The 14,971-nt window shown below is 45.5% G+C and overlaps 1 pseudogene; it reads left to right on the forward strand.

Moving 5' to 3' along the window:
• The first annotated feature begins 3,940 nt into the window (after positions 1–3,940).
• LOC126356747 (5S ribosomal RNA) lies at positions 3,941–4,058 on the forward strand (annotated as a pseudogene).
• Positions 4,059–14,971: the final 10,913 nt, after the last annotated feature.

Genomic DNA, 14,971 nt, shown 5'->3' on the forward strand with positions numbered 1-14,971 from the left:
CAGGTTACATTTAAATTACACGTTGTCTTTCCCGGCCGAAAGCTGCCTGGAAATTTTGTGTGCATGCTGACTCACCGTGCTGATATATAGCCTGTCGTCAGTATGTGGCACACATGCGTGTGACAAGCGTGTAAGGCTGAAGCGAGTAGTGAAAGCATCCGTGTACACGCGTCAACTCCCATTCAGTCGGAATGCGCTGCATGTTTCGGCTAAGAACGGCCTTTTCTTTGCGACCCACTGAGACTCAGTGTTTCTTCGAGCTTTTTTGTGCCCTCCGCGCGCTGTAATTGGAAACATTGAAGGCAAGAGTGAGCAAGATTGTTAGGTTCACATCCGATCCAAAATAGTTCTGGAAGACTAGCAGTGACGTTTTGCAATATTAACGAAGTGAGTTTTAGCCTCGACATAGGACACACCCAATCTTCCCGATCCGTCTTGAGCGACTTGCATTGAAATTCTGACGCGAATTCTTTGTAAACCGCAATGTTTGCCTTTGATGGCTAATCAATAGAATGGTACGCCTATAAAATTAGCCACATTCTTCATTTGATGGTCCCCGACACCCTCTTTGGCCATTGATGCAACGCTGACTTTTCGTCCCATGTCACAGATATGAGAAACTGAGCACAAGACTACACTTCCCAAACTCTCAACACGGTGCACCTCATTCCACGACTTTTACAGTCGCTTAACTGGCATACTCCAAACAAGTGTCAGTGAACATCTGGAACGGGTCATTTAGTATAAACATTTAAGGGTAATACTTAGGAGCAATATGAAATTGGACAATCTTGTAAAATCTGCACTCGGCTAGGCAAATACAAATGGAAGACAGATCTGTTTGAAAGATTCCCAAAAAAAGTGAGCCCATACAGAAAAACACATAAAAGACATTAATTTGACCAATATCAGAGTATTGCTTTAGTGTTGGGAATAATTATTAAGAAAATGTGAGAGTTAATGCACTACTAGGATCGTAACAGGACAGTATGGCCGATACGAAAGTACAGTGGAAATCCTCGATGAACTTTAATAGCAATCTTTTGAAAAATGACGTGCTGCTGTCACGATCCCAAATTTAACCTTGGGTCAAAGGGACTAACAAGGGAAACTCCCCATCGCACCCCCCCCCCTCCCCCTCAGATTTAGTGATGAGAGCCTAGTGGGCAGCCTGTCAGAACCTGAACACTGATCAAACACGAAAACGGGAAGCAAGTGTACTGAATTGTGAAACAAAGCAAAACAGAAACAGTGACCGGTCCAAGAAGTGCAATATAGACCAGTCTGAAAGAACAACGGTGTCGTGGTTAAGTGGTCACGGTGTTGGACAACCAAGCGGGCGAGCCGTGCTCGAATCTCCCTCGTGCCAACTTTTTTTCCGCTGTTCACTGTCTTCAAATTTGTGTCTGTGTCGTGGCGTAACATCCGTTTGAAGCAGCGAGGAGTAAGGTAGGGACCCATAATGACAGTTGATTCTGCACAGCTATTCTATTAGCAGGCGAAACGTAGTGGCTTTCAAATGAGAACCGCAAACGTTTGATGTCAAAGCGACAAGTGAACCGATTCCTCCACCGGAAAACACATCTGGTGTGTCAAACACTCCTTTAGTGACAGTACGTGCGTCATATGATACGAATCTTATCGACGCACGTAATTTGTATGGCTCGTGAGCGGGTGAGATATGCATCCTCGCCGGATTTAGGTGTTCGTATGAATATGATCACTGCCAAGGAAATGATGAAAACATTATAGTTTATCTCATAAGCTGCTACAAATGAACGCAACAGTTTCACAATCATATAGTTTCTCTGTGATCCCTCAGAACATACGTTTTTAACGTTCTTAAAATTGCGTTTCGTTTTGGAAGTTTTGATTCTTGCGTTCTTTAGTCATGACATAGCTCACACCGGTTTGCTTTACTTTCCGTAAGACGTCTGTGTGGTATCTCTCCTGCTCTCACTATTCATCACATTTACTTGTGGCGGTAACATATTATTACCACATGACTCATGTTTTATAACCAATGTATACACACCATCCTGGTTCCCAGGACTCCTGAAGACAGACGTTGACTGTGGATATTGTATCATAGACACAGACCCTTTGACTGTGCAGAGACGTCACTAAACCCGCCCAAAGATGTAAACAGCCGTGCATGAGCAGCGCCTATTAGACGGAGTGGATAGAACAGCTGATCAGTTCCAGTCTTTTCACCAGGAAAGAGGTACACTGCTCGTGTTGTCTGTAGTTCAATCACGCCTAGATGCTCAATACCACGGTTCGATCGCGTCCGCATTGTTACTTTGTGCCAGAAAGGGCTCTCAACAAAGGAAGTGTCCAGGCGTCTCCGAGTGAACCAAAGCGATGTTGTTCGGACATGGAGGCGATACAGAGAGAAAGGAGCTGCTGATGACATGCGTCACTCAGGCCGCCCAAAAGCTGCAGTGGATGACCGCTAGGTACGGATTATGGCTCGGAGGGACACTGAGAGCAACGCCACCATGTTGAATAATGCTTTTCGTGCAGCCGCAGAACATGTTAAGACTCAATCTAGGCACAGTAGCCTGCCTAATGCGCAGCTCCACTCCTAACGTCCATGGCATAGTCCACCTTTGGCAACCAAAACTCCATGCAGCGAGGTACAGAGGGCCCCATCAACATGCCGAATGGACCGCTCATGATTGGCATCACTTTCTCTTCACCTGTGAGTGTCGCATACGCCTTCAAACAGAAAATCGTCGGAGACGTGTTAGGACGCAACCCGTCAGGCTGAACGCCTTGGACACACTGTCCAACGAGTGCAACAAGGTGAAGGTTCACTGCTGTTTGCTGTTTTTGGGTGGCGTTATGTGGGGCCGACGTAAGCCACTGGTGGTCATGGAAGGCGATAGTACAACCATATGGGCAGCATATTGACGAGGCATTCGTCTTCATGCACAACAACTCGTGCCCCCACCATGCACATCTTATGAATGACTTCCTTCAGGATAACGACATCGCTTGACTAGAGTGGACAGCATATTCCCAGACATGAAAACTATCTAATATGCCTGGGATAGACTGAAAAGGGCTGTTTATGGACGACGTGAGCCCACCAACCACACCGAGGGATCTACGCCGAATCGCCGTTTAGGAGCGGGAAATCTGGACCAACAGTGCCTTGATGAACTTGTGGATAGTATGCCATGACGAATACAGGCATGCATCAATGCAAGAGGACGTGCTACTGGGTATTAAGAGGTACCGGTGTATACAGCAATGTGGACCACCACCTCTGAAGGTCTCGCTGTATGATGATACAAAATGGAATGTCTGGTTTTCATGAGCAATAAAAAGAGCGGAAATGATGTTATGTTGATATTTGTTCCAATTTTCTGTAAAGGTTCCGGAACTCTCGGGACTGAGGTGATACAAACTATTTTTTTATGTGTGTATGTTGTATGGCAACTGCCAAGACTACAGAAAGACAACAAGAGTTTCAGGATCTGGACGGACAGTTCATAATGTCGTGAAGAGACAAAAATAAAAATAAAATTAAAAAAATGGCACGAGAGAGATTTGAACTCTGCTCGTCCAGTTGCAGTCCAAGAGCGTGCTCACTTAACCACAACGCCGCGGCTATTCAGTTTGTTTCTATATTGCACTTCCTGTCCTTGATCTGTTCACTGTTTTTGTTTTTCTTTTGTGTCACAGTTCAGTCACTCTTCTTCCTGTTTTCATGCTTGTTCTGTGTTCAGTTTTTGACGGGCTTTCTACTGGGCCATCTACCACTAAATCTGAGAAGGGTGCGACGGGGAGTTTCATTTATAAGATAAGAGGTCTTAGCGGTCGGTTGCAGGCATACTATAGTCTTTCCTTCACTTAATAAGCGATCGGAAACATGGGTGAAAATCACTAAAAAAGCTGCGAGAGGAGTACATGTGTCGTGTTTGTGATGTGGAGCAACGGCCTTGCCGCAGTGGATACACCGGTTCCCGTGAGAACACCGAAGTTAAGCGCTGTCGAGCGTGGCCGGCACTTGGATGGGTGACCATCCGGGCCGCCATGTACTGTTGCCATTTTCCGGGGTGCACTCAGCCTCGTGATGCCAATTGAGGAGCTACTCGACCGAATAGTAGCGGCTCTGGTCACAGACAACCTGCATAACGACCGGGAGAGTGGTGTGCTGACCACACTCCCCTCCTATCCGCATCCTCCCTGAGGATGACACGGCGGTCAGATGGTCCCGATGGGCCACTTGTGGCCTGATGACGGAGTGCTTTTTTGTGATGTGGAGACACTGCTGATTAATGTTTTGTTTGGTGAAATTACAAAAGCATAGAGATAGTTTTGTATCTGTTTGTAGAAGGGTTAGCTAGGAGCTTGAAACCTGGTAGTCAAGGGAAGGCAGGATTCGGTTACGATAGTGGACGGGGCCGTAAGCAGTTACTATTGGTTGCCATTTACGGTTACACATAATTTATTTTAAGCCAGTAAGTTCAGACTCAACAACAAATAAAAATACCACACGTTATTAATGAAGAAATGAGCAACTGTGTAAATGATAGTGTTTTCAGTGAGTCACAATTTAGCAAATCACCATTAAATATAGATACAGCAGATAATGTTTTAAAAGCAACCCACTGTGATCTGGGCACAAAGCCTTACATGCCAGGAATGGCAATAAATTAAGAATTGTTTAAGAAGTCACTGCAATTTACAACTTACAGGTATTGAAATATTAAAGGTAACAGCCACAAACACAGCAGAAGGCACCAGACGCCAGGAACGGCAGTAAATAAGGTTTTTAAGGCTTACTGCTGAAAAATAGATGACCACAAGGCAAATGACCACAATCACGGCCGAAGGACTTTCACTCCAGGAACGACAATAATATAAAAAATTTAGAAACCTGCTGTAAGACAGCAAATACAGTAGCAAAGGTTAATTTAAAAAAACAAGCAACTGATCACCATACGGGTGAAATAAGGTGATGGAAAACTTTCTAATACAACTCCTGAACACTACAAAAAAAAAAACTTTTCAAATGGCTCTGAGCACTATGGGACTTAACTTTTGAGGTCATCAGTCCCCTAGAATTTGGAACTACTTAAACCTTACTAACCTAAGGACATCACACACATCCATGCCCGAGGAAGGATTCGAACCTGCGACCGTAACGGTCGCGTGGTTCCACACTGTAGCGCCTAGAACCGCTCGGCCACTCTGGCCGGCTGAACACTACACTGCTAGATTTATTCCAGAAGGCGACCAGAACTATTAACTAGACGTATATAACCTTTAATGAAGGCATTACAAGGTACTGTAATAAATAATACAACAATAAAACACAAGGACCAGTACATAAGTTCCTTAAAGGGTACTGAGGCAGATTATACCCGAAGAAGGCGTGGACTGAAGGAGCGTTACACTGAACTAATGGCCATCATATCTCCTTTTAGGACACACGTCTTAACAGAATCAGGGGCCACAGATGGTGCTCCAGAAATCGACCTCTGAGAAGGTCCGGCAACAAAGACTTTCGCGAGCGATGAGATAGGCAGCCAAGAGTTGCATTCACTTCACAAGATGGTAACTCAGACTAATGGGAGTCTAACGAATGACTAATGATACTCTTGCTGAAGCTACCAGATATCCGATAAATCAAACACAACGATGGAACGATACACCAAAGCCGGAAACAGTAGATTGCACTACGTCCCCATAACACTGTATTTAGAGTGCCCAGAACGAGAAAGGAATAACTACCACCAGAGTACAAGAATCACCAGCCAGCCTACAATCAAGAAAGCAATCAAAACTAGACGCCTTACCGGACAGCAGCGGTAAGGCGAGGAAACGTACACTGCCGTTAAATACACTAACCCCCAGGGCAGGTAACTGGGGAGATAGCGGCCACATGGCAAGAAAAATTACTGCTGGTTGAACTTAACAAATTGTAACAAGTTGAACGCAGTAAACAGTAATAAGGAGTCGAGGAAAGCTAATCAGATCCGCCTTCCCCAAGCACTCCACTCGCTGCTCTTCGTCTCAGCGACACTGCGAGCAGCAACACGAACCCAAGTCACTGGAGAACCGCGAGATCTCACAATGGTGGAGGTTTCTCTACTTGGATTGAAATGCACTCATCTTAAAGCTTGCTGGATCCGGTTTACTACGAGCTCGTGCACCCTCGTGACCTCAGCCCTTCCATCCGGCAGTCCATGCGTGCCGCCAGCGGTCCCGTCGTGTACTGGCACTGCGCGGACCTGGATCCTCCTGAGTCCCCAACCGAACTCGCACGCTCACACGACTCGGAAAAATAACGACGTCGCGCAAAAGTTAGGGCAATAGTTACTGCATATCGATAACCGCCGCTGCTGTCACTAGCGAACAGGCAACGCCTGCGAAACTGAGTGGGCCCAGTCAACACGAAAAGAAGACAGAGAACTGTAACCATGCCAACTAAACGATACGTCTGTCCACCAACAGAGGGCGGAAACCAACAGCACCAACGCAATCCGCAGCATGGCTCAGAACTTACAAGTAAGTGCAAACATGTTCTCAGTTTAACGACACCCATTTCTTTAAAAGTAGCTTCAAGCGTGTAACGACAGTGGCTGCATTAGACATCAAACGTTTTCGAAAATAGAAGAAAGTTCAGCGTAAATCTTCGTCCATACAAGCATTAAATGACTATCCACACAATACTAATACAGAATATATAACTGCATAAAAATATGGAAAAATTTTACACTCCAGAGAGAATGTACAACTTATTAGTATGAAACAATCAGGAATAAAACAAAGTGAAGTTCTAAATATTTGCATTTTTCTGCTATTTGTTACATTTATTCATTTTATGTTTAACACACTGCGAAGCATTTCAAGCATGTTTCGTTCATCATTAGGCGTTTCTGCATACAAATGTCACTTACTCTTAGGTAACAGCCGGCCATTGTGGCCGAGTGGTTCTAGGCACTTCAGTCCGGAACCGCTCTGCTGCTACGGTCGCAGGTTCGAATCCTGCCTCGGGCACGGAGCTGTGGCTCGTTGTGATTGACTGAGACCCCAGTTTGAGCATATGCAGATAGCTTTGCCTCAGTTATTACTGCGTGAGAATCGTGTGATATACTATTTATACGTCGGCTGTTCACTTAACGATTTTGTCTTCCGAAAGTTCCATCTGCATCGTTGCTAAACTGACAAAGCTGGTATTTAACATTGCACTATTGCCTTGTTTAATCTAACGCTCGTTTTACATATTTTAACACCAAATGTTTGTATATAGATGTAAACTGTATATCTTAAAAAGAATCTACCGGCCTTGCAGCGCTTGGATGAGTATTGACTTAACGATTTTGTCTTCCGAAAGTTCCATCTGCATCGTTGCTAAACTGACAAAGCTGGTATTTAACATTGCACTATTGCCTTGTTTAATCTAACGCTCGTTTTACATATTTTAACACCAAATGTTTGTATATAGATGTAAACTGTATATCTTAAAAAGAATCTACCGGCCTTGCAGCGCTTGGATGAGTATTGACTTTCTTTGCAGCGATATTCACGACATTGACAATGTGAAAGTTGTTAGTTTTACACTGGCACATGTTATATCACTACATAAGAACTCGTTTAAGATGTGGTATCGATAGTTCCGATTCCGCAGCGTAGGTTGGCACTACGAGAGCGGAAGATCTTCCCCGACCACAACGCCCTCTAGCCGACGCTCTGCAGCTCTACAAGCGCCGCTCCACTTTCGCCCAGTTCATGAAGAACAGACGGCCTAGAACCATTGCTTTAGCGTAGCTAGCTGTTGAGACACTCTTATCTGGACTTTGGCTTAGCACCTACGTGCTCACCTGTACCAATTTATTTATCCAAGTGTATAATTCGGGTTGGCCTATAGTAAAAACACTTTTAATTTACTTCCAGTACCGAAAGATTTACCTCTCCTGCTGCTACTCGCGTCCTACATTCGGCCTATGTTGCAGTTTTCAGGAACAGACCCACATGCCGTCTTCCAGGCGAGATACAAAATAAGGCTACTGAAGAATTTTGAGTGTTAAAAAAGCTGGTATTATTTGGTCGCCAGTTCCGGCGAGATCGCGTACCAGCTCTCTCACCTGAAGATGGTGGCCAGTTGGACCGCGGAAATATTGTGTCAAGATGACATTGTGATCCGGCTGCACACCCGTGAAGAATATTATCGATTATTAAGCCGGGAAAGCCTTCCTAATCACATCAGTCTCGTGTGGTTGTGCCTCCTCCGTTGGAGTCGGAAATCCTTCGATTACTGCACGCTGGTCATTGGGGTATAGTGCGGACGAAGCAATTAGCGCGTCGCCACTGCACTTGGGTCGGTATTGATAAACAAATTGAGAATTTGCTTGCTTACTGTCGCTCTTCAGCGTAGCATCAATCTGCTCCCCGCCAGCGCTTCTTTGCGTAGCTGACTGCTACTGCGCCTTGACAGTGCGTTCATATTGATTTTGTGGGTCCTTTCTGGGACACCCGCAGGTTGATGGTTATTGATGCTTACAGCAACTTTAATTTTGTTGTCTCTATGTCTTCTACTACATCTGCCAGTACTACTCGGGCTTTGACGTCTGTTTTCTGCATTGAGGGCCTTCCTGAAGTTAGTCTCCAACTATGGCCCCCCAATTTGTGTCCTCAGAATTTGCTGCTAATGGCATTCTCCGTCTGACCTCAGCCCCCTTCCACTCCCAGTCGAACGGCGAGGCTGAACTCTTTGTGCGTAAGTTTAAGTCGCAGATGAGCAAGTTCCGCGCCATGCACTCTCGCACTATGGACTTTCCTTGCTTCCTATCACTCCCAGTCGCGCGACACCCGTTCCCCAGCGGAATTGCTACATGGCCGCGCCCATCGGTCGCTCCTGCAGCTATTGCACCCGCCGCTGTGCGCTGCCGCTGCTTCGCCTCCTTCTGGCTTGGCGTTGCAAGACTTGGTGTTCTATCGTGTTTTCTCTGACAAGCAACGCTGGCAGCAGGGGCACATTCTTCGCCAGCTTGGATGCGCCTTATTTTTAATTACTAGTCCCTCCGGCACCATCAAGCGACACCAGAACCAGGCCCGTTTGTGCCACCCTTTTTCTGCCGCTGGTTGATTTCGGGCAGAACTGGATGCTTCGCGGCTTCCGCCGCCTCAGCACACGACTCCGGCGGGCGCATCTCGCCGTTGCCACGGCCCCATCCCTGGCCGCCGCGGTCGCCATGTTCCTCCGCAGTGCCGAAACCGATGGACGCTGAGGCTGCTGTCAAGCCGCCGCCGCCGCCGCCGGCCGTGGTGTTCGTTGCTGCACCTTCGCATCCCAGCATACCCAGTGGCGGTGCACGTCCTGGGCAGGTTTTCAACGGGGCGTTTTGCTCGCCGCCTCGCGAGCAATTCGAGGACACGGGTGGGCAGCACACCCCAGCAGTGCCGCTGTCCGCCCCCTCAATTGCGCCGCCCCTGGGTCCCTCCACCCGCCGTTGGAAGCCCTACGCAACGACGGTACGGCGTTTCAGGGGGCAGGGATGTGGTATCGATAGTTCCGATGCCACAGCGTAGGTTGGCACTACGAGAGCGGAAGATCAGCGGCGACCACAGTGCCCTCTAGCTGACGCTGTGCATCTCTATGAGCGCCGCTCCACGTTCGGCAAGTTCGTGAAGAGCAGACGGCCGAGAGCCATCGCTTTAGCTTAGCTTGCTGTTGAGACACCTATAGCCTTCGCACCTACGTGCTCACCTGTACCAAGTTATGTATCCAAGTGTGTAATTGGGTTGGATTATAGTAAAACAACTTTTACTTTACTTGCAGTACCGAAAGCTTTACCTCACCTGCCCCTACTCGCTTCCTACATTTGGCCTACGTTACAGCTTTCAAGAGCAGACCCACGCGCCGCTTCCAGGCGGGATGCAAAATAAGGCTACTGAAGAATTTTGAGCGTTACTAAAAAAGCTAGTACTATTTGGTCGATGAAAGGATGAAATATACAACGTGGAAATAAATAAAGTGCAGCTTCTCGCGGAGGGCTACAATTATCGCATGGTAGCAAAACTTAGTCGATGTGCTAATGCATTAATGCAGATTTTTTTTCTTTATTGTTATTTTAAAAGCTGTACAACAGGCAGGCTGACAGCAGCATTCTACGCTGCTCTTCAGCCGTAGAATAGACAAGGAAAAAAATAAGGAATACACATAATTTACATAATGGCGGGTAATAAAACAGTAGACACATAAATACAAAACCACGGAGCCGTTCACACTCGACGATAATCCACACGTAACGTGTGCGAGTCCGGGGAATTAATGCAGAAACGATTTACACTGGAAAACTATTATTTCCCATCTTTGTTAGCAGATGTACATCTGGCGTTGTACAGCAACTTTTCGATGGCTCTGGTGCTCATACTGACAAACTTGTGTAAGCGGCAGTTAATAACAAAATCACCACCTTGCCTTTATCATTTGTTTGACCTTTTCTGCCCATGTACCGTTCCTAATCCATTACATATGAAAACATATGTACACTTTCATTCACAGCGCCAGATCTGAACCTGGTGGCCAAAATTGGGTCTAATTTGCTTCCAGTGTAAACCGGTACCGCATTAACGCATTAGAATATCTATCACGTTTCACCGCCATACGAGAATTACAGCCCACATTGAACCTCTGTGAGTAGTTTCACTTCAGTTGTAATCATCCGGTACAAAGCGACAATAAAAGTCCCACATATAAAAAAATATCAGCATCCTCCCGAATACTAAATAATACACTACTGGCCATTAAAATTGCTACACGCGAAATTTAATCGACAGGAAGAAGATGCTGTGATATGCAAATGATTAGCTTTTCAGAGCATTCACGCAACGTTCGTGCCGGTGGTGACACCTACAACGTGCTGACATGAGGAAAGTTTCCAACTGATTTATCATACACAAACAGCAGTTGACCAGCGTTGCCTGGTGAAACGTTGTTGTGATATCTCGTGTAAGGAGGAGAAATGCATACCATCATGTTTCCAACTTTGATAAAGGTCGGATTGTAGCCTATCGGGATTGCCGTTTATCGTATCGCGACATTGCTGCTCACGTTGGTCGAGATCCAATGACTGTTAGCAGAATATGGAATCGGTGGGTTCAGGAGGGGAATACGGAACGCCGTGATGGATCCCAACGGCCTCGTATCGCTAGCACTCGAGATGACAGGCATCTTATCCGCATGGCTGTAACGGATCGTTCAGCCACGTCTCGATCCCTGAGTTTGCAGATGGGGAAGTTTCCAAAACAACAACCATTTGCACGAACAGTTCGACGAAGCTTGCGGCAGCATTGACTATCAGCTCGGAGACCATGGCTGCGGTTACCCTTGACGCTGCATCACAGTCAGGAGCGCCTGCGATGGTGTACTCAATGACGGACCTGGGTGCACGAATGGCAAAACGTCATATTTTCAGATGAATCCAGGTTCTGTTTACAGCATCACGATGGTCGCATCCGTGTTTGGCGACATCGCGGTGAATGCACATCGGAAGCGTGTATTTGTCATCGTCACACTGGTGTATCACCCGTCGTGACGGTTGTTGTTGTTGTTGTGGTCTTCAGTCCTGAGACTGGCTTGATGCAGCTCTCCATGCTACTCTATCCTGTGCAAGCTTCTTCATCTCCCAGTACCTACTGCAACCTACATCCTTCTGAATCTGCTTAGTATAGTCATCTCTTGGTCTCCCTCTACGACTTTTACCCTTGATGCCTCAGAACATGTCCTACCAACCGATCCCTTCTTCTAGTCAAGTTGTGCCACAAACTCCTCTTCTCCCCAATCCTATTCAATACTTCTCATTAGTTATGTGATCTACCCATCTAATCTTCTGCATTCTTCTGTAGCACCACATTTCGAAAGCTTCTATTCTCCTCTCGTCCAAACTATTTATCGTCCATGTTTCACTTCCATACATGGCTACACTCCATACAAATACTTTCAGAAATGTCTTCCTGACACTTAAATCTATACCCGATGTTAACAAATTTCTCTTCTTCAGAAACGCTTTCCTTGCCATTGCCAGTCTACATTTTATATCTTCTCTACTTCGATCATCATCAGTTATTTTGCTCCCCAAATAGCAAAATTCCTTTACTACGTTGTCTCATTTCTTAATCTAATTCCCTCAGCATCACCCGACTTAATTCGACTACATTCCATTATCCTCGTTTTGATTTGTTGATGTTCATATCATATCTTCCTTTCAAGACACTATCCATTCCGTTCAACTGCTCTTCCAAGTCCTTTGCTGTCTCTGACAGAATTACGATGTCATCGGCGAACCTCAAAGTCTTTATTCCTCCTCCAAGAATTTTAATACCTACTCCAAATTTTTCTTTTGTTTCCTTTACTGCTTGCTCAATATACAGATTGAATAACATCGGGGAGAGACTACAACCCTGTCTCACTCCCTTCCCAACCACTGCTTCCCTTTCGTGTCCCTCGACTCTTATAACTGCCATCTGGTTTCGGTACAAATTGTAAATAGCGTTTCGCTCCCTGTACTTTACCCCTGCCACTTTCAGAATTTGAAAGAGAGTATTCCAGTCAACATTGTCAAAAGCCTTCTCTAAGTCCAGAAATACTAGAAACGTAGGTTTTCCCTTCCTTAATCTAGCTTCTAAGATAAGTCGTAGGGTCAGTATTGCCTCACGTGTTCCAACATTTCTACGGAATCCAAACTGATCTTCCCCGAGGTCGGCTTCTACCAGTTTTTCCATTCGCCTGTAAAGAATTCGCGTTAGTATTTTGCAGCTGTGACTTATTAAACTGATAGTTCGGTAATTTTCACATCTGTCAGCACCTGCTTTCTTTGGGATTGGAATTATTATATTCTTATTGAAGTCTGAGGGTATTTCGCCTGTCTCATACATCTTGCTCACCACATGGTACAGTTTTGTCATGACTGGCACACCCAAGGCCGTCAGTAGTTCCAATGGAATTTTGTCTATTCCGGGGGCCTTGTTTCGACTCAGGTCTTTCAGTGCTCTGTCAAACTCTTCACCCAGTATCATATCTCCCATTTCATCTTCATCTACAACATCTTCCATTTCTATAATATTGTCCTCAAGTACATCGCCCTTGTATAGACCCTCTATATACTCCTTCCACCTTTCTGCTTTCCCTTCTTTGCTTAGAACTGGGTTTCCATCTGAGCTCTTGATGTTCATACAAGTGGTTCTCTTATCTCCAAAGGTCTCTTTAATTTTCCTGTAGGCAGTATCTATCTTACCCCTAGTGAGATAAGCCTCTACATCTTTACATTCGTCCTCTAGCCATCCCTGCTTAGCTATTTTCCACTTCCTGTCGATCTCATTTTTGAGACGTTTGTATTCCTTTTTGCATGCTTCATTTATTGCATTTTTATATTTTCTCCTTTCATCAATTAAATTCCATATTTCTTCTGTTACCCAAGGATTTCTACCAGCCCTCGTCTTTTTACCTACTTGATCCTCTGCTGCCTTCACTACTTCATCCCTCAAAGCTACCCATTCCCATTCTTCTTCTACTGTATTTCTTTCCCCCATTCTTGTCAATTGCTCCCTTAAGCTGTCCCTGAAACTGTATACAACCTCTGGTTTAGTCAATTTATCCAGGTCCCATCTCCTTAAATTCCCACCTCTTTGCAATTTCTTCAGTTTTAATCTACAGTTCATAACCAATAGATTGTGGTCAGAGTCCACATCTGCCCCTGGAAATGTCCTACAATTTAAAACCTGGTTCCTAAATCTATGTCTTACCATTATATAATCTATCTGATGCCTTTTAGTATCTCCAGGGTTCTTCCATGTATACAACCTCCTTTCATGATTCTGAAACCAAGTATTAGCTATGATTAAGTTGTGCTCTGTGCAAAATTCTACCAGGCGGCTTCCTCTTTCATTTCTTAGCCCCAGTCCATATTCACCTACTACGTTTCCTTCTCTCTCTTTTCCTACTGCCGAATTCCAGTCACCCATGACTATTAAATTTTCATCTCCCTTCACTATCTGAACAATTTCTTTTATTTGATCATACATTTCTGCAATTTCTTCGTCATCTGCAGAGCTAGTTGGCATATAAACTTGTACTACTGTAGTAGGTGTGGGCTTCGTATGTATCTGGGCCACAATAATGCGTTCATTATGCTGTTTGTAGTAGCTTACCGGCATTCATATTTTCCTATTCATTATTAAACCTACTCCTGCATTACCCCTATTTGATTTTGTATTTATAACCCTGTGTTCACCTGACCAGAAGTCTTGTTCCTCCTGCCACCGAACTTCACTAATTCCCACGATATCTAACTTTAACCTATCCATTTCCCTTTTTAAATTTTCTAACCTACCTGCCCGATTAAGGGATCTGACATTCCACGCTCCGATCCGTAGAACGCCAGTTTTCTTTCTCCTGGTAACTGGCATCCTCCTGAGTAGTCCCCGCCCGGAGATCCGAATGGGGGACTATTTTACCTCCGGAATATTTTACCCAAGAGGACGCCATCATCATTTAATCATACAGTAAAGCTGCATGCCCTCGGGAAAAATTACGGCCGTAGTTTCCCCTTGCTTTCAGCCGTTCGCAGTACCAGCACAGCAAGGCCGTTTTGGTTAATGTTACAAGGCCAGATCAGTCAATCATCCAGACTGTTGCCCCTGCAGCTTCTGAAAAGGCCTCTGCCCCTCTTCAGGAATCACACGTTTGTCTGGCCTCTCAACAGATACCCCTCCGTTGTGTTTGAACCTACGGTACGGCTATCTGTATCGCTGAGGCACGCAAGCCTCTCCACCAACGGCAATGTCCATGGTTCATGGGGGGAGGGTCGTGGTGGTATGTGGTGCCATTTGTTACACCTCTCGGTCACCTCTTGTTCGTATTGACGGTACTTTGAACAGTGGACGTTCCATTTCAGATGTGTTACGACCCGTGGCTCTACCCTTCATTCGATCCCTGCAAAACCCTACATTT

This window comes from Schistocerca gregaria, chromosome 3, assembly GCF_023897955.1.
Source record: "Schistocerca gregaria isolate iqSchGreg1 chromosome 3, iqSchGreg1.2, whole genome shotgun sequence".
Lineage (NCBI taxonomy): Eukaryota > Metazoa > Arthropoda > Insecta > Orthoptera > Acrididae > Schistocerca > Schistocerca gregaria.